Below are 21,664 nucleotides of genomic sequence, written 5' to 3' on the forward strand. Positions count from 1 at the left end.
CACTGGTACGTCTTCAGGAGAAGACGACCCCTATTGATTTTTAGGTCACATGGTCAATCCACTCTTGACATAGGAAGATATTGTCTGCTCAATATTTTGAATTGATGATACTACTCTCAATTAAATGATGTGTGTGTGTATAACCCTTTTCAATTTTGCACCATGGGGGGCATATGTGTTTTACAAACATCTCTTGTTTTTTTGTAAATCTTAAATCAAAGTAGCCTTTTGTATAAAGTGTTTTCATTTTCATGGTGCAAGCCTCATCTTCATAAAATACAAATGAGGGTATTTAATTGAATAATGTTTAACATGTATAGAAATAAATTATGAAAATTCAGATTTCTCTTTTCTTCCACTATTTGTAAGGAAATATCCTATGTTAGTTTCAATCTTCTTTTACCAATCCAAATGCTACAATTTAGCTTTCAGATAATATTTGGAGAGCTAAGCTGTTAAAACTAAATCAGTTTCTTGTTTGTATCCTCAAAAAAGTCTGCAAAGGATTGCAGTAACTGGTCTGTATATACATGCATCCTTGCTGGTGAAGATGACAATTCAATTCAAAAGTACATGTATCGTATGACTTTTCAGTCTTCAACTTGCAAAAGAGTTGGTGAGTGACTCGACAAAAATATCTTGTGCAGGCGAAAGTAACAAGAAAAACAGTGAAAGGTTAACTGGAGCTGAAATATTTACAAATAAAGTGCTACAAACTCATTTCTTAAACTTTCTAAGGTGTAAGTAATTACTAAGGAAAGCAGGTCATGTACAATATGAGTACAGTAAAACTTGGTTGCAAGGAAATCACTAGGACCTCAAATTTCTCCTCCTTTATAACCAAGATTCTTATATCCAAATAAGGAAGATTTTAAAAAGTTACCAAGAGGAATCATGAAAAATTCCTTATAACCGACATTCCTTATAACCAAGATCTTTATAACAGAGTTGTTTGACCTTCTAGTCTATTGCATAGATGTTTGCGAGCCAGCTAAAAAATGTCATTGATCCTGGGACTAAAGTCAAGAACAGTGTTAATTATAAAGTGGACATTTGACTCGTTCTATGAAAAAACAGTTCCTTGAATGAAATGTTGCGAGGAAAAAGCTCTGTATATGTATGAAAATATGCATGGAGATAATGTGATGGAAGGCTGCTTTGCTATTAAAGCCCTTGAAGCTTTCTGAAAGTAGGTATATTAGAATATTTTTCTAATGCTGAGGCAGACATAGCTGCAATAATGTTGCCCTCTCCAATTTTATTTTGGGAGAGGATCACGGAAGCGTCGGAATAAAAAGAATCAGATAGGGCTACATCATTGCAGCCAAGGCGGACAGCAAGATCACTTTACATTATTTTAAATTTCAATGATTAATTTGGTGTCCAAGAGGCATCTCATGTTTTGCACAGTAGGTACATGTAACATAATATAATGAGAGTCCTTTCAACAAATTTAGACTTTGATACAATATCATGATAGGTAAAATCTTAACTGTGGAAACAACTTTTCCAAATATACTTGATGTGCATTTAAGACATACAGTAATTATCATAAAATCTGCAATTTTCTACCTGCAGATTGAACAAAATTTGCGATTCCACAAAATGATGACCCAGTGAAAAAAGGATGTTTACAGCATCATTAAATAACCTGTCCTACTCCCCCCCCCCTTTTTTTTTCAAATCTTTGCACAGATCCTGCATATTCCAGTATCACCTGTATATGGTGTTTATATCTCTCAACTGATTCGATATGCAAGAACTTGTTCTGCGTATGGTCAGTTTTTAAATTGAGGCAAGCTACTGACAAACAAGTTTTACAAGGGTTTCAATAGTCTTGATTGAAGTCGGCATTCCGAAAATTCTATGGTCGTTATAACCATCTAGTTCGTCAATATGACCTATCATTGGGTCAAGTGCTGTCAGACATGTTTCATACCGATTATTAGGTCCTTTTTGGCACACTGATTTTGACTACGGATAACTCTGTTTACCTGATCAGAATAAAGGGCTCCCCGTGGGTGTGACCAATCACCCATCGACAAGAGATTGCTTACTCCTCTTAGGCACCTGGTCCCACCTCTGGTGTGTCCAGGGGTCCGTATTTGCCCAACTCTATTTTGTATTGCTTATAGGAGTTATGAGATTGATCACTGTTCGTTATCTTCACCTTTCATCCTACCAATACCTTAATAGAAGTCAATCTACAATACTAATTGGAATGAGACACATGTTCATAAAATTAATACATTTATTCATTTGAATCAATAAATAAACAAGCAAAATGTTATACAACTTGACTGAGGACTTGCATATAACAAGACAAGAATTTATTATTGTCACAACAACCAGATATACTAGATCGACATAAAAATCATAGCACAATCAAAGGGGAACAACTCAAGATGACTAAGTGACAGGTCAAGATGGTATAACAAGAGCAACGCCAACGTGGCATAATACGCTCGTAGATTTTGCTCTAGGAAAACATATTATAGTGGGATTAATATTTTAGTGAAGTTAGCACTGTCCTCTTTGAGCTAATTCATTATTATGCTTGTAGAAATGGATATCAAGATATAAAGAGGGATAGCCTTAGAATGCGCTACTTTATAAATATGCTAATATACCACACACCTTTGCTTGAAACAGTTAGTGCTAAAGTATAAGTACAGGTACAGTATACTGAAATGCAATACAATTTGATTTCATGTGTTTATTTCAGTAATTAGTTTCAGTTTGAAATGGTAAAAAATATTGAACATAACTATTTTTGTAGAGGCAGATCACCATTTTTTTTGCAGGAGAATCTCAAATTATATAGAAATTTCTCTTCAATAAAGTATAACTTGGAAGTTCACAAGCTATACTTGGCACCAAATTATCAAGTGAAGCATGCCATCTAACAGTCTTGACCTTTTAAACTTGAAAAAGAAAAGTATTGGCATTCCTAGCCACAACAGTTTCATTTGTATCCTGCTACAACCACCTTGACCTTTGACCTTGAGAAACAATAGGCTTCCTCCACTTGGAATAAGGTATATGCGTATTAAATTTGACACTCCTAGCCCCAACGGTTCGGTCTGTATACCTACAAGGTTTTCCTACTAAGTAAACCTATGACCTTGACCTTTGACCTTGAAAAAAATAGGCATCTTCCTCTCATCATGGTGATCAAATGTACCAAGTTGTAAAGTCCTAGGGCTTATGGTTCAGTCTGTATCCTGCCCACAAGGTCCGGACAGACTGACGGACGACGCCATACCATAATACGTCCTGTCTTTGACGGGCGTATAAAAACTAGGAAGTTAACTCATATGAAGTAGGCTATCACTCATCGGTTTCCTACTAATAATTAAAAGTATATCAACAATAGAATTCTCGGGGGGGGGGGAGAAATCACCATAAAGAATCTAAAATCTCCAAATAAACTTTCTCTGAAGAAAATCACTCTTAACAATACGAAAATTTGTTTTTACACAAAGTTTCAATTACAGTGATCACTTGGAGGCAATCGTCGGGTTACCTTTTCGCACAGACTGTTCCATAATATACATAATTTCTTTCATAGATGGTCATAATGAAAGGTCAAATTATTGAAATACTGACAAAAAAGAAATACAAAAATTGTCTATAAAACTTAAGACACATAAATAGAGTATGGCAAAAAGTATGGGAAGAAGTGAAATTTGCATAGAATAAAACATGGAAACATAAAAGACCAGGAGGTCATATAACAATAATAAGAATACAAAAAACTAAAGGCACTGTGAGCTCACAAACTTCTACAAGTGACCACAAACTTGCCAAAATCACCCTGGTTACAAAAAAATAAATAATGAGACACTCTCTGGTCATAAGTAATCTTATATGCAATATAAACTTGCAGAGTATCCCCCATACAAAGTTATGGGACTGACATGAAATTAACACTTTTTGCCTTAAGACCTTAACTTGTCCGAATTACCTTCAGACAAAGTTAAAACGAAAAAATATCTTTAGCTCATATTAATCTTTGCTTGAAGTATCAAATTCCAATATTTATCCATTGTAGATTCATTAACTGGATTTTATTTTTAAAAAATTCTGTCGGTGATCTTGAACTTGTCAGAATTGCCATAAAGTCCAAAACATCATAAATTACTGATAAATATACTGTTCCAATATCTTTCAGTGAAATATACATTGCTTTGGCTTCAAATACTGATGAAGGCCGGTGATGGTCGCATATAACATCAAGAGATTCTTGAATGTCCTTATCCAAGTCATTTTTAAAACAGCACTGGTCCTTTAGGAACTTAAACTTTTCGTCATTCACACTTAGAGGATGGATATAATTTTTACACTGGAATACCTAGAAAGAAGTAAAACAGAATAAGATGTAATGAAAACAGATTTTTTCAATATAAAAAAGTTACAAATTAGTGGCTGGAGATTCAGACTTCTGTCAGGGTACACAATAACGAAAACTTTAAGAGACAGTTTAAATGTAACAAGATGTACTGTGAGCAATGCTCACTAAGAATACCCCCCGCTTACCCCAATCTCCCAAAGGGTGTTGTTAATAGGTATAAATTACCTCTTTCCTGGGTGTAAAAAAATGGTATGCATTTGTAGAAGAAAATGGAAGATATAGTCCGAACACAAATCCATGGCATAAATCTATAATTTTGACCTTGAGATCAAAGGTCAAGGTCATAAAGAGGTCATGAATGTACATGACACATAGTCTCATGGTGATACACCCATGTCTTATGGTATGACTATGTCAAAACCCTATAATCAATTTTGACCTTGAGGTCAAAGTTCAAGGTCATATAAAGGTCATGAAGGTACTCGACACATCGTCTCATGGTGATACACTCATGTGTCAAATATGATATGCCTATGTCAAAGAACAAAGAAGTCATGGTCCTGACACGAATCCATTGTAAAAACCTTTAATTTTGACCTTGAGGTCAAGGTCATATGGAGGTCATGAAGGTACATGACACATCGTCTCATGGTGATACACTCATGTGTCAAATATGGTATGCCTATGTCAAAGAACAAAAAAGTTATGACCCGGACACGAATCCATTGTAAAAACCTTTAATTTTGACCTTGAGGTCAAGGGTCAAGGTCATATAGAGGTCATGAAGGTACTTGACACATCGTTTCATGGTGATACACTCATGCGTCAAATATGGTATGCCTATGTAAAAGAACAAAGAAGTTATGGCCCGGACACAAATCCATTGTAAAAACCTTTAATTTTGACCTTGAGGTCAAGGGTCAAGGTCATGAATACACTTGACACATCGTCTCATGGTGATCTACCTGTGTGCCAAATATGGTATGCCTAAGTCAAAGAACAAAGAAGTTATGGCCCGGACACGAATCTGCACAGACAGACAGACGGACGGACGGACAGACAGAGTGATTCCTATATACCCCCCAGAACTTCGTTCGGGGGGTATAAATATGCATGTAGGAAAAGCTTACAATGCAGCATAAGTTGAGGAAGGTTAAGTAAGAATAAATCGATAAAGTATTTGTGACCTTGCTGTTTTTAAAAGTGTTTATTTTATCTCCTGTCTTCAAACATCGAGCCTTATCTGGCACAAAGCCAGATAGTCAAACATTACAAATGAAAGTCTCCATTACATATTCTGATGTCAGTGTCTAGTGTACAATTTTAATCTAGAGATAATATTCTACATTCTTTCAATTTGAATACATGAGATACGTATCAGTGAAAAATGTCAAATCCAAATATTGTGTATTCTAACATTTTCCCTAATTTGATGTCTACTTAAAGTTCATTTCTGCAATCAGTAAATTTAATTGTTTAAGAATTCTTAGTTGTCTTATTCAGAGTCTTGACTAATCTAACCAATTTCTTTGGAATCGGTGCTGTACATACATGTATTAGGAAAGGTTTACTGTATGAACTCTAGATAGAAAGGGATAACATATCAGGCTACATATTGCTGTTTCTTTGAAATAAGTATTACCATGGAATAGCAGTTACATGTATTATGTCTTATCTAATAACGGATTTCTTTTTGTTTTAAAACGATTGTTTTATTTACAATCAACTTTCCAAAAAGAGAGGTAAATTTTCACTCTTTAATCGTATCACATTACCAAAATAAACTAACCTAACATTTCTGGAACATGATAAAGGAATTCTGGAATCCCAGGAACAACATCTCCCATTTTTTGCTTCCTGATCCGATGGTTATTCCAAGCAAATTTCACTTCCTCCAATTCTGTCCTGATAATTTGCATGTAACAATACTGAACTAGAGTCCTGAAAATGTGCAGGAAAATATTAAAATCTCTTAGCTCCACAGTCCACAGATGCTGTATTTTAATTTGAACTCATTAACTTCATACCTCAAAATAGAAAATCAATCACACAGGTTATAATGCTCAAATAAATGAACTATACAGATGATATAATAGGAGTCATGCTTGCATTGTTATAACAGATTCGATATAGCCAATAATTGTGATATATAGCCAATTTTTTTTTTTTAAAAACTTACGTATGTAATATTTCAACCATCGTACTTCTGGGGGTCTTGATTTGAACAAACTGGAATCGGAACAATTTAAGGATGTTCCCAATTTTAATATGGCCAGCCATAGCCTTCTTGAGAAGATCTTACAAGATTTCTTCCTATATATTCCTATGTCAAACTTTGATCCACTTCTGTGGCCCCACCCTACCCCCAGGGGCCATGATTTAAAACGCAGTATTAAGTCTTCCCCGGAAGACATGTGTAGTTCATTCTATATGTAATATATCACGTATAATGTTGAAAAAGTAAATTATTCAAATGGTTTTTGTCAGTTTAATACTCCTTTTAAAGGTTTTGAGAATTACTAAACATTCTTTAACGATAACTTAATTGAAATTGAAAGATGAGACATTATTATGGAATGGAATTTTTGGGAGAATCTGTTTGAAATTAAGATATTTATTAAATGTAGACTGAATGAAAACATATGTTTGAAAATAAGTATCAACCTGTTACTGTGCTCTTGAAGACAATGGTAATAACCATAAGTAATTATCTGTTGGGTTTACTGCTTAGTCTTGTTGTCTTTTTATATATCCAATTTACTGTTTCTCAAGAAAAATCATAATTAGTGCTGTTCTGAAATCACATATACTGTCCTTCAGTATGGGAATTACAAATACTGTCCTTTTGTACATAAAAATACTGTCCTTCAGTTAATCATAAAATAAAATCTTCAGCAAAAAATTTTTTTGCTGTAAAAAATTCTAAGTCCCGGCAAACAGGAAGTTGATAAGCGACAGATTCGAAAATGGCTTACACAATACAGTTGGCCATACTGATGCTCTGTGCCAAATATCAGGGAGTTGCCCCATGTGGTTCTTGAGAAAACTGTGACAGAAATTTTTTTGCTGTAAAAAATTCTAAGTCCCGGCAAACAGGAAGTTGATAAGCAACAGATTCGAAAATGTCTTACACAATACAGTTGGCCACACTGATGCTCTGTGCCAAATATCAGGGAGTTGCCCCATGTGGTTCTTGAGAAAACTGTGACAGAAATTTTTTGTGACGACGACGACGCCAGACGACGACGCAAGACGACGGATAGTGATCCCTATATGTCGCCACTGCGTGTAACGCAGGCGACACAAAAAAAGAATTTACACTACAGTTTCTGTATGTCAGGAGGCTTTCAGATAAGATTCAACTCTTCTTGAGAAGGGATATTTTTAATGACATCACCTTTTCTTGATTATCTCTCCTTGGAAGGGGGCACTACCCTTCATTTGAAGAAGAAAAAAAAGAATCCCCCTCACCTAAGAATACTTTGTGGCAAGTGTAATTGAAATCAGGTTTTAATCAGCGGTTCTTGAGAATGAATTGAAAATGTGAGAAGTTTACAAATGACACACACCTGCACATATGCACAGCGACAGACAAAAACAGATAGCAAGTGACCTTAAAAAAACTTTGGACCTTCAATGTTATGGAAGAATTATTTTGACTATTTCTTGGCTAGATCCAGTCACAGACTAGAAATGAATGTCCAGTATCATTGAATGACCCTGACTGGATGAGTTATTAAATATCATTCTTCATTGTTTTTTAAATTTCTCAGAGCATGTAGAACTTAAATCATGATAATTAAGATCAGTTTACATAGTTTTGAGATTAATTCTGTAAGTGCACTAGTCTATCAAGATATAATTTGAAAGCATTGTAATAATTTATGATTATGAAAGTTTCTCAAATTCAAATTTTTTAAGCAGTTAGATTTATAGTTATTTATTTATATACATTTATTTCAGCTTGAAATGCATCTGAAACCAGACAGAAGCATACCAGACATGTTCTTTAGATTAAGAGTTATATATAGATACATTGTACGTAGGTAATATATGTTTTCATTTTTCACAAATATAATGCATTTTCTAATAAGAAAAAATTATTTGGTACCATTTGGGTAGTGCATTTTTATGCCCCCCCCCCCCCCCCCTAAAAGAAGAGAGGCATATTACTTTGCACCTGTTGGCTGGTCGGTAGACCACATGTTGTCCGGTTAATATCTTGAGAACCATTCACTTGATCATAATATTTAATATATGGGTTGGTTATGAGTATAGAAGAGGACCCCTATTGTTTTTCAGGTCAAAGTTTAAGGGTCAATCTACTCTGGACATAGGAATATACTGTCCGCTCAATGTCTAGAGAACCCTTTGCTTGACAGTCATCAAACTTGGTACACTGGTATATCTTTAGAAGAAGATAACCCCTATTGATTTTGAGGTCACATGGTCAAAGGTCAAGGGTCAAACTGGACATAGGAATATACTGTCCGCTCAATATTACTATGTAAGTACATGTATTAATTTTGATCTTTATCTAGCATATGACTTTAATGGTAGATTTAAGCAATTCAAATCCTGACCTGGGGATATGTTTAAAGGTTAAATAAATCAGTCATGTCAATGGGCAAGAAGTCTTAGTCCTTGTGATATACAGAAGTTTTCTTCAAATTATGACCAGGTAAAGGCTGCTCTGAGATTAAGAGTTAGACAGGGAATATAAGGATTTAACTGAAACAAAAACAAAAAAATTATTTATCAAATATATATACAAGTATCAAAATTAAGATTGAGCATGCAATCTGACTCGTCTGACAAATATTTTGTATCATATTAATATTGTTGCATTCAGGACCTTTATTATTTTCTAGACCAGTATGACAAGTTGAGTCCCTTTGGAATACACATCAGTGGCTGCATTGATGTGTAAATTATATGTCTATACATGTATGAGGTTTTTATTTATTTTTGATGAAAGCTTATAAAGTTAAATGTAATGAATGCTTGTAAATTATCAATTTCTTTACCGCTTAAGGATTATTAGAAATAATTTAATTCTGTATAGTTTTCCCCCCTACGTGCTTTGGTGTGAAGCTGGGATCAGTAACAAAAACCCTAAGAAGATTGCTTCATTATAAATTAATATTGTTCTAATTTTCTCTTTTGGAACATACCATTGCTACAAGGGGATTATCATATGAATTTCATTTTTTTTTTAAAAATCAGATAGGTGCGCATGGTGGTGGTGGTGGTGGTGGTGGGGGTGTGTGTTAAATTATCATTATATTGAAATGCATCTTATGTTCAAAGGCAGTGCTGTTTAAACCCAATTTTACAAACTTGAAAGGTTTGGGCATTTTTATCATACAATTCGTAACTTGAAAAGATTTGAGAATAAAAAAAAAGAAATACGTAGAGGCAGTCGACTGCTGAGAGCATACAGTCCAGAGCAGTGTCGTGCATCAAAGGTTAAGCAAGTCATAGTGAAGGCAGTAGAAATAAAATGTATATATAGCTTAAAAATATTTCAGTCACATTCATGTACATACATGTTTCAATGATTTTTTTTTATATAAAACCCTGAGAGAAAATTCATGTCATGAGTATTTGGCAAATAGATATTGTTTAAATTGAACCTGATCAAAGCATGAACATTACAAAATATGTACATACAAGAAGCTGCGCTCGCTCAAACGGTAGCACTGTCAACATATTATAAAATTATGAGATGAACGAATTTGGTTTTGACTCGAATTTCCTCGATAGGCACACATACATTATTATATTATTCTTTAAGAGAGTAGCGTAATGGTTAATCAAATACACTTAAGGCGAAAGTGATGTAAAAACATAATGACTTGATCTATATAACTGAAAGAAAAACACAAACCACCCACCTTGTTATCACAATAACTTCTGAGTCTTCAGTGCAGCGGCATGCAGCATGTGCAGATAGAAGGATGTAATCTAAATCCTTGAAAATCTTGGCCTAATAAATCTTCATCACCGAAAATCTTGGGTAATAAATCTTGGCGACGCTTGGGAAATCTTGACAGCGTTTTTTTGTTTGAATCATTCGAACATGCAACTTGGCCAGGCCAATCTTGGCGACGCTTGAGAAATCTTGACTGCGTTTGGAAGTCATACATCCTGGCGCAATGCAATCCTGACTTGGCCAGGATTGAAAATCATGACCGACCAGGTTATCAATCCTGACTTGGCCATGTTTGAAATCATGACCGACCAGGATTGAATGGTCAGGTTATCCTGACTTGGCCAGGATTGAAAATCATGACCAGGATTGGATGGCCAGGTTATCAATCCTGGCTTGGTTATGTTTTAAATCATGACCGACCAGGTTTGGGTGGCCATGATCGATTGGATGACCATGTTATTGGCCAGGATTGAAATCATAACCTGACCGGCCAGGATACGATGTGCCAGGATTGAAAATCATGGCTGGTCATGTTTGCAATCCTGACTTGGCCAGGATTGTAATCATGACCGGTCAGGATTGAATTACAATGAAATATATAGAACATGACCTGGGGGTCCCCTATGGCTTTCCATAGATAGGCGTTGAAGCAGACAGGAATTGTTATGTAACAGATATACACATACCTGTGACCGGTTTTCCCCCCAGTCAGTAATGATAAATAGTTTCTCTCTCTCTCTTTCTCTCTCTCTCTCATTTTATAAAGAGTTTGCTAATGCAAATCTTTAATCCTTTTCCTACTTTAATATTTGTGTTATACAAATACATGTATAGAATTAAATTCCTGAAAAAATCTATCAGATAATGTGAATATTACTCGGATGCTAGAAGATAACCATTACTTAGCCCATTGTAGCAATAATGACAATATATTATATATATTATTTTCATTTTCCATAATTTAATAATAATAATAAAGCTGAGTATACATGTATGTGCATTTTTCTTACTGTTCTACAAAATGTGTGAATTTACATGGGCATGATATTCACACTTGACAGCACGATGTCTTAGTCTGTGGAATCGTACACGTCGTCAGGACAAGCTGGTTCGGCTGTCGGGATGGATAAATCCAACAGACTTGTATTTGCACTCTCCTTCCTGCTTCGTTTGTCATTTCTTCGGAGTGACTCATTGATCCTCGTCACAATCCTCTCTCTCCAAACGTCCTCAGATTTGAACTCTGGATAAAAATAGCAAACATAGTTTTTGAGTGCAGTCTTCCTTACTTGGTCCAGTTCTTGCTTGTTATGTTTCCCTCCGCCATACCAGTTGTATGTCCAGCGTAGATTCCCCTCCCCGAATAGTTCAGGCCAGAGTTTTCGTGCAAGGTTTACAGCAAAGTTGCCAGCATTTTTTGAATCCCGTTGTATTTCTCTGAGTCGCGATTCTGTTATCTGGAACTCTTCTGGAACATCAGCAAATACATCGCACACGGTATTGTTATCGCTGCTGGCAACTTGCTGGGTTTTTTTTTCGTTTTGATGTTCCTGGCAATGTCGACAATGACGTTCGTGTTCCCAAGAACAGTCCTCAGCAGCGATTCGTATGGTGTCCGGATAGGGCCATTTGCGAAAGCGTGACTGCGCGTTAGTCACAACACGCCGTCACGCCAACAAGCAATGCGCCTTCGCGCTCTCACGACAACAAGCAACGCGCCTTCGCGCTCTCACGCTAACAAGCAACGCGCCTTCGCACAGACAAGCAACGCGACTTCGCACTCTCACGACAACAAGCAACGCGCCTTCGCGCAGACAAGCAACGCTGCGCGAAGGCGTAATGCTTGTTGACGTGAGAGCGCGAAGGCGCGTTGATTGTTGTCGTGAGAGCGCGAAGGCGTGTTGCTTGTCTGCGCGAAGGCGCGTTGCTTGTTGGCGTGAGAGCGCGAAAGCGCGTTGCTTGTTGGCGTGACGGCGTGTTGTGACTAACGCGCAGTCACGCTTTTGCAAATGGCCCTATCCGGACACCATAGATTCGCAAGCTGACACTCGGCGATTTGCCGCATCCGTCTTCTTCTGTAACAGATATATAGACTGCCGCATTTCCGCCATTTCTTTCATTAAGGCCACTTTGAAGTCATCATTCGCCGTGGACGGTCGGTATGGTTTGAACCTCACTGGTGTTATTGGTGAAGACGTGTCAGATGGTGGTATGGAGGGTGGAAGTTCCAACTCCACATCGGGTTGACTTGTTAGAGGCGATGCACCTACAGCAATAACCGTGGCTTTTGGCTTTCCCGATTTTGTCTGAAATTCCAAAAAATAAGTTTAAAGCCTCGTAGTGAAAATATAATGCGAAATTAAATAATTCAAGATATCGTTAAATGTTTTTGCATTTATATCGGTATAAAAAGGTAAATAAAAAAGCTTGTTCCTAAAAACAAAAATAAAGTAAATCAGCCTACAGTAATATATCATATTTTTTATGTGAAATTATTTAGTTAAATTTCAAACTTTCCTGAGAGAGGACGAGTTGTCCTTAGAGGGGCGAGTTGTTTTGAGGGCGAGTTGTCCAGCATTCAGTGAAATAATATAATAATTGCTATATCAACACCTTAATTTGTGTGTGTACGTGTTTGAACTGAAAGTGCTGAATGTGATATGAACAGTCATCTTTGTGACTTTTTGTCCTGTGCCTTTCAATCCTATCTGGTCAAAAGTACACGCTGATGACCATCGTGATTTTTTGTCTTATAACTTTTCTGGCCGTCTACCGTATTTCCTGTGTACTCTAATCACTGATCCCAGCACGCAATAGATAATCGGGCACATAATAAAACAATTAGAACCCCTCCAGACCCTGTGTATTACAGGTACACCACACCTGTGTTCTCAAGTCACTTGACTCTACATTTCGTCAGCACTCGATAGTCGTTGGATAACACAAACAGTACACAGCATACGAACATGGGACGAGTGACACACGTACAGAAGCTGGAGATTATTCGGATTCACAAAGATGGTATTTCAGTAGCAGGTATTAAACGGCGGATGAGTGATTTAGGATTCGCAGTTTCAAGGGACACAATTTCGTACTGGATCCATAAATACAACATCGGTCTATTTGGCGACATGTGCGATTTTATGAAGCCTACAGTTTCAGCTAGTGTGAGCGAAAGAGATAAACATTATCAAAGAGTGTTTATCAAAAGACTCGACTTTATCTAGCAGAGATATTCACAGAGTTCTTAAAGACGATGGTGCCACTTTCGGACTGTCTACAATGAAGTGGGCAATTGAGGCCTCCGGTTTCACCCATTTGAAACCCGTTATGGACAAATGGTTCGACACGCTAACAAAGTAAAAAGGATGGAATTTTGTGAGCAACTTATTGCATCCAATGACAAGTTTGAAAACGTAATATTTTCCGATGAGTGTTCAGTTCAGCTGAACCAAAACAAGATGTGCAGCTACAGAAAGATAGATTCCCACGCTACAGTATTACCCAAACCGAAGCACCCACTAAAGATCCACGTATGGGCCGCAGTTAGCAAGAAAGGGGCATCAGAAATCCGGCTTTTTGAGGGAATCATGGATTCTGAATTTTACACAGACTGTATCTTAAGGGATACCTTGATGCCATTTATACAGAAGAATTTTGTTGGAACTGAACATCGATTTCAACAAGACAACGACCCTAAACACACCTTTAGATGTCATAAGATGTATGTCTCGAGTTGAGCAATAAAAGAACAAAATTCACCAATGTATTGACAATCATTATCACACCAGTATCCGCCTGGGTTACACCTGAATATCTATAAATATATCTATCAACTGATTCGATACGCAAGAGCTTGTTCTGCGTATGGTCAGTTTTTAAATCGAGGCAACCTATTGACAAACAAGTTGAGGGTACAGGGTTTCAACAGTCTCGATTGAAGTCAGCATTTTGCAAATTCTATGGTCGATATAACGATCTAGTTCGTCAATACAACCTATCATTGGGTCTAATGCTGTCTGACGCGCTTCATACCGATTGTTAGGTCGTTCTTGGCACACTGATTTTGACCACGGATAACTCCGTTTACCTGATCAGGATATAGGGCTCACGGTGGGTGTGACCGGTCGACAGGGGATGCTTACTCTTCCTAGGCACCTGATCCCACCTCTGGTGTGTCCAGGGGTCCGTGTTTGCCCAACTTTCTATTTTGTATTGCTTATAGAAGTTATGAGATTGATCACTGTTCGTTATCTTCACTTTTTATGTACTTAACTACACACTCGTTCTTAAACTGAACACTATTTTGTCAATCCAAATGACGTTAATGGACATGATTGAATTTCACGTTAGATCTTACTACATTTGCAGCCGATAAATGACAGGGGGTGAAGAATGTGGCTGTGACAGGGGTATAAGATATTCGGGGGGGGGGGGGGGGGGCTATATGATATCAATACATGCAAGTATGTGTTTGTGTGTAACTCGTATTTCTCAGTGGACTCGCCTTAATTTTATTTATTTAGAAGCCCCATCTTGTCATTTTGTGGTACATGTATATATGTTTTAAATTATGTAGTTTTCATATGATGTAATATTAGGCCTACATACATGTATAGAATTTTTAGTACATGTACATATCTTTGCATGTAACGGTTCGTGTTTGTATTGTGTATTTCTATTATGACTCAGGGACACTTCCTTGTCATCCGTATTGTATTTTTAATGCAAGTGCATCATGTAAAATGTATGCTTTTTTCTAGTCTAACATTTTTTTTACTGAACCGGTGCTTTTAGGCATACTATTGTCCCTAGTCTATTTATTCCAACCAGTGGCGTAAATACACAGTAGTACTATATGCACGTGCTTACAAATATTATCGTTAAATCTTTATTATATATTACGAAAATTGTCCCCAGATCCCCTGCTTACAAATATTTCAAACCTAGCTACGCTCTGCCAACTGTATATGTTTATTGTCATTTATTGAATTTGTATTTTTGTAAAATGACCATTTTCATTCCTTTAATTAAGATGGTTGTTACTGTTATGATTTCACGGAGCTGACGAACAAATATAAATTCATTTAATGCCTTAAATGATATCATTGAACGTACAACTTATCTTCTTTCGTTTCGGCCCTGGGTGTCCACCTTAAGTTTTCAAATTGTACCATCTTTTTTATTGTTTCCGATTCTTTCACGTAAAATCTTCCAGTGTTTCAACGTGTAATTCATATTTACTTCGTTTGGCCTTGAGTATGTGACCTTGTGTTTCTAAATCGTACGATTATTGAATCTTTTTACGTATTTCTGTCTCATCTAACTTCGTTTCGGCCTTGAATTTTCAAATCATATCAGTTTTGTATTGTTCCGGATTCTTGCACGTAATATTTTTATTCTTAAACAGTGATTAGTTTTAACTTAGTGGTAAATTTAATTCAACGTACGACTTATCTTATCGGGCTCACGGTGGGTATGCTCACTCCTCTTTGGTACCTGATCCCAACTCTGGTGCGTGCAGGGGTCCGTGTTCGCCCGTTCCTTTATTTATATTTTTATTAGTGAAACTTTTTCGTTTTTCCTGAGGAAGGGACAGGTCTCCCTGGGACTTATCGAAACGTTCTTGTCGTTGTTCATATCGGTGCATTTTATAATTTTTTAATGTCAGACTTTGTATCCACTATGTGGATCCGACACTTCTAGGTATCGAGTGTTGCTGGAATTTAGTGCTGTTTTGTATCATTATATCCACTGCATTATCTTGATCCGCCTGTATACCTTTTTTCCTGAATGTTTCATAGTTTGTCTTAACGCCCCCACACACTTCATTTGTTTGTTATTGTTTTCGTGTGTCTGTGTCGTTTGACGCGTATTCATTGGTTGACTCACCTTAATTTATTTAATACCTGATAAAATACAATTGAACGGAGTCGTACACCTCGTCTTTCGTTTAATTCTGGCCTTGGGTCTTGACCATCAGTTTTTGAATTGTACCATTATTGTATTGTTCCGGGTTCTTTTTCGTAGTCTTCCAATACAGTGTTTTAAAGTGTAACTCAGAGTACTTTGTTTAGCTTAGCGGTGGTCTAGTTTACATCATAAGGCCTATTAGATATTTTTTTGTTTGTCCTGATACTTCATAACGTCGTATTATGACGTCATTATCTATCTATCTATATATATGAGAATAAAATAAGTCCTGGGGGGGGGGGGGGATCAGATGATGATTTCACATTTAATCCAAAGCGTTTTCGCTCTACGGTTCTTCAGTGGAATTTAAATTCCACTGAAGAGCCGTAGAGCGAATGTGAAACCACCATCTGAATCTCTCTCTCTCTCTCTCTCTCTCTCTCTCTCTCTCTCTCTCTCTATATATATATATATATATATATATATATATATATATTAATGACCTTGTAATTACTATACAACTTGTAAATCCGGCACTTGTAAATCCGAGAGAGAATGCCGAAAAGATAATTATTTTATACTTGCATGGAAGTGATAATTATCCCGCGTCCCGATCTCCGAGGTCTATGTGTGTAGGTCGTCAGTATGATGCGGTTAAGTATTATTAGCGAGCGAAGCTCGCGTCGCGAAGCGACGCGGCGAGATCGCTCCAATGATTACACATATGAGTCACGTGATTTGCTCTTCATCAGCTGAAAAAAGATGAGTATCACCCATAATGCTTCCGAAAAAATGTCGCCGTCACTGCGGTATACTTCATTGACAAACCCGTAATTAAAATAATTAGATTGCTTAGAAAGTACCATATAAACGTTTTTAAATTCCAGACAAGCTTTCTCACAGCTTCAAACATTTTGGTTTTGCTTGGTTTGAGTGAAGAAGAAAAAACAATTGCAGCTAATATGACGTCACAATTTGTAACTGCATTATGTTTCCCGCGTTAAATGAAGAGGCGGATAAAAGTCGTGTTGCAAGATGTTAATGGGCTTCGTTCGTCTCAACGGTCACACCGTACAACATATTAGAACCATTGAAATGCAGCAAGTAGTTGACTACAGTGAGTCACAGGCTGATCAGCATATATAAATAGCATATGTATTTTCCCATATTATAGTTACAAATGTAAGGTGTTTTTTTTTAAATCCAACCCAACCCTCGTTTGTCTTCATTCCGTTTCAGTGATCAACGATCGTATTTCAAATTATTCTTTTTGACAAGAAATATTATAAACGAGGAGATTCACTGCCTCAAAACTGTTTTTATGCTAGAGTAAAATACTGATATTGTACTATATCGCAATAAAACAGATTATAGACTTTATAAGGCTCATACTGCTACAATGTACACCTAAGAAATGAATGCATAATTAGAGAACTATTTCATTGGGTTAGATAATGAACTTGGTGCCGATTACACTGGGACTGCGAGGGCATTGAATCATTGATGATTTGATAACTATGACAACAACATTTGATTTCCGGTAGTAAAAACCTTTAAAGATTCACTACTTGTAACTTTGGTAAAAACTTTAAAATCAACAAAGGTAAAAACACTGCAAGTTATGTTTATTGTTTCTGGTTTGCTAATTGATATGTTCAGCGACTCAAAAATAGTGGGAGAGTCCGTCATCCAGTGAATGGAAAATAGAAAATAACGAAAAATATATATCATTGTCAGTTGTTGACGAGAGCCTCTCCCTCCCCCGATTCTACGTGTCTGGTGTTTGTTATCGAATGTGTGTTAATACATGTGTGTATAACACGTCTGATTTCCCCTAGAGGAAAAACTCATTTTAAATGACTGGTAATGATATTATATATAACAATATAAAAGCAATTTGTATATCTATCTATGAAGAAAAAAAGTCAAATTATCATAGAAAACAACATAAGAATTGATTAATTTTTATCAAACTTTATTTCGCAATTCCCTAGCTGTATGACCCGATGTTCATATATTATTTTTGTACATAATTACTTTAAAGCAGATTAATTACTTTATAAAGTTATTAACTTTCCCTTAATTACATGCTTGAAAACATCTGCATGTAAAAGAAAACCGTGCGAATATTATTTAGAAAGTAAATAAAGTGTGTACATATATAAATCATAGACGTCTATAAATAGACCCACGTGCGTCAGGGGAATCCCAACATGATGCATTAACTCATACCCAACTGTCTAGTTTTAAGACTGAAAGAGCGTAAAACAACGAATTACTAAGAGCTATTTGATATTTTTATTTCTATTAAACTTATGGTACGGTACTGTTATAACAAAATACACAGATTTACACAGATAAGCCCACTGATGGTCTGAAAGTTTGAAATGGTCACGTGACTGTCACTTGCAATGGCAGAGTGACGCGGTTATTTGTAAACATCGATTTAAAATCAAATAATTTGGGTTAAAACAGGTGAAATAATTTATGATATGTCGTACAGCCTCATAACTACATACGTGCGATGATTTAATAGCGTTTTTACGGGATGGAAAAAAAAATATTGTAATTCGGACCATACAGCTTTAAATAAAATCTGGTTTTAAAAAAATTCTCTCAACCCCCCCCCCCCCCCCCCCCCCCCCCCCCCCCCCCCCCCCGTCTCAGGCTAATAGTTTCAGTCTTCGTTTGGAGGTTGCACAACAAAATTTCTTCATTCCCATCTTCCTGCTTCATAAGCATTGCACACAAGTTCTTTTTGTATGGGCCGAGTGGTTAGAGCATCGCGCTCAAAATCACACGGCCTCTCACTTCTGGTCGGCGCGGGTTCGAATCCCGCTCGCACCGATAAGTGAGAAAGTATCCCAGTTTACTTTCGGAAGATCGGTGGTCTCTTCCCAGGTACATTGTATCTGGGTTCTCTCTTCCACCAATAAAAACTGGGCTCCACAGATAACTTAAGAATTGTTGAGTGTGGCGGAAAACAGCAAAACAAAACAATCTTTGTATGCGTTTCGAAATCTGAAATATTTTGATTTTTATTTATTCATGGATGTCGGTAACTATTGTTCCTTGAACTGAGATATACGAGAGTCCATCCAAATAATACTCACACATAATAGTCAATGTGCTATTGACGTTTTTCCTCAGAGACATCACTGGTGGGATTTTATCTCTACACAGTAAACATAACAAAATATCAACCATGAAATCTATTTAGAGAAAGCCAAACACAATTTCAAGTCCATCAGTGCCAAATTCTCCCTACCTTTCATGTGCGAAAAACCTTCCATTGTGGTCAAAATGAAGCCGGTGATCATCGATTTTGTTTCCTTTTAAAACTGCTGGTACAACAGTACTACCTAGAACTGCTGCTACAGAAAGCCCCATCTCCACAACCATCCATCTGTCAAAGATGTTTTCAAATATTTAGAGACATTATGTTGACATACGATGTAGATGAAGACAATCGACCAGTTAATTAAAAAGAATCAAATCAGTACATGTCTATTATTGTCACAATAACAATGTTTGGGGCATTTTTGTCCCGACCATAACTTTTTTATCTTTTGAACATAGACCTTTCATATTTGGTATGTGGGTATACCATGATAAGACAATGTGTCGCGTGCCATTTGTGATGACCTTTCACCTTCACCTTTTATATAAAGGTCAAACAATAGTTTTTGGGGCTAGGCCTTTGATATGTGGTAGGTTGGAATTTCATGATAAGACAGTGTGTTGCGTGCCATTTTTATGACTATTGACCTTAACCTTTATGCAAAGGTTGAATAATAAATTTTGTGTGTGTTTTGACATAGGCCTTTGATATTTGGTATGTTGGTAAGTTTGATTTACTATCATATGACCGATCGCGGCAGCTCAGTGGCAGAGCGTTCGCTTCTTAGCCGGGAGGTTGTGAGTTCGAGCCCCGCTCGTGCCATGGCCGCGTCAAACCTTTAAGACATTAGTGATTGCTGGTTAATTGTCCCTCAATATGAGGCATGGTTACGGGGCCCTCGAGTGTTTCGAAAGGAGTAGCTGGTTCCCACATTACCCATATGTAATTCCTTTTTCTGATGGTAATGGGGTAGGTTGTTCACAATGCACCGGTGTTATGAACATAAGCCATAGCTCGAAATGGACCCCCCCCCCCCCCCCATGACGATGTAGGCTACCGCTCCTTTTTTAAGCGGAATTGTTCGTCATACTTGGACCAACCCAAATGCCCTTGTCTACTGGCAGCTAATCTAATATTGTGCATGCATTTGATCAATTCTTGAGCTTTCCCAGGGAACTTCTCGAGGTATATAGACATGTAGACAATGAATACAGTTGTCCAAGTGTGTGTGTTGTTTATAGCTTACAAGTGTTGTTTTTCAATAACAAGCTGGCTATTTTTTAATACAAGCTCTCCTGCGCAATGAGGGTCAGTTCTTAGGTCGCGGGCCTGTTTCAATAACAATGCCAATTAATTTGAACCCCTATCCATATTTTTTCTCGGATACCTATGGGCACGTGACTGCCTACGGGGTCACAAATATATACTCAGCGCAGTTGATGGGCGACTAACTTGCACCTGTTTCCCAATCAAGAGAACCCCAATACATTGACTTTCAACATTACAACCTAAACCCGACTGATGAGTGTAGTTACTTCCCATAGCGTGTAAATTACTGCCAAAATCAATGTTCGTACCTGCCTGTCGTAACTGGCCCTGACTGGCCAATCCCTGTCCACCAGCATCTCCACCATCCACTGAAGGTACGCAAACTTGCGGGACCACTTGTTCAGCGCCCGTACCGGAGCTTGATGGTTTGGCGCGTCCGGTCCGTTGTTACTGTCGGGCATGTGTGCTTGCTGTGTCCATTGGCTGACTGTTTCGATGAAACGCCTTGGTAGTCTAGTTTTGCGTTTCGGCCTGTTCCCTTCGTTACTAGAGTTACACCTTTTTCCTGTTTTGGGTGGCAGATATATTTATGTCGTCTGAATTTTTTCTGAAAATCTCTTCAAGATGTCTGCTTCTTGCAACTTTGATCTATAAATCAGTGTTTTTAAGGGGATTGATTGTACTGTGCATTGATTGATTGATTGAATATTGTTTAACGTCCCGCTCGATAATATTTCACTCATATGGAGACGTCACTACTGTCGGTGAAGGGCTGCAAAATTTAGGCTTATGCTCGGCGCTTATGGCCTTTGAGCTTTGAGCCACAGCTGCTGTGACACGGGACCGCGGTTTTTGCGGTCTCATCCGAAGGACCGCCCCATTTAGTCGCCTTCTACGACAAGCAAAGGGTACTGAGGACCTATTCTAACCTGGATCCCCACGGGACATATACTGTGCAATGTATACTGTGCAATATATATGAAATCCGTGGTCTCAAGAATGTTTTGACAGCGAACAAGGATACAAGGGTTATCGCGCTTGCCCTAGAATTAAAATGCCATTAACCCTATCC

The 21,664-nt window shown here is 37.3% G+C and overlaps 1 long non-coding RNA gene and 1 pseudogene across 4 annotated transcripts; both read right to left on the bottom strand.

Annotated features, from left to right (window-relative positions):
- Positions 1-2,237: 2,237 nt before the first annotated feature.
- LOC125655188 (uncharacterized) lies at positions 2,238-10,920 on the bottom strand. 4 transcript variants are annotated; one of them, XR_008803409.1, is made up of 4 exons: positions 10,252-10,920; positions 6,534-6,583; positions 6,144-6,295; positions 2,238-4,354 (listed from the first exon to the last, which is right to left on the bottom strand). It is a non-coding gene; the product is annotated as an uncharacterized LOC125655188 (long non-coding RNA). The 4 variants fall into 4 exon arrangements; XR_008803406.1 differs by having other exon boundaries at positions 6,144-6,583; XR_008803405.1 differs by lacking the exon at positions 6,534-6,583 and having other exon boundaries at positions 10,252-10,648.
- Positions 10,921-11,233: 313 nt separating this feature from the next.
- Positions 11,234-21,053, bottom strand: LOC130054528 (uncharacterized; annotated as a pseudogene).
- Positions 21,054-21,664: the final 611 nt, after the last annotated feature.

This window comes from Ostrea edulis, chromosome 5 (assembly GCF_947568905.1).
Source record: "Ostrea edulis chromosome 5, xbOstEdul1.1, whole genome shotgun sequence".
Classification (NCBI taxonomy): domain Eukaryota; kingdom Metazoa; phylum Mollusca; class Bivalvia; order Ostreida; family Ostreidae; genus Ostrea; species Ostrea edulis.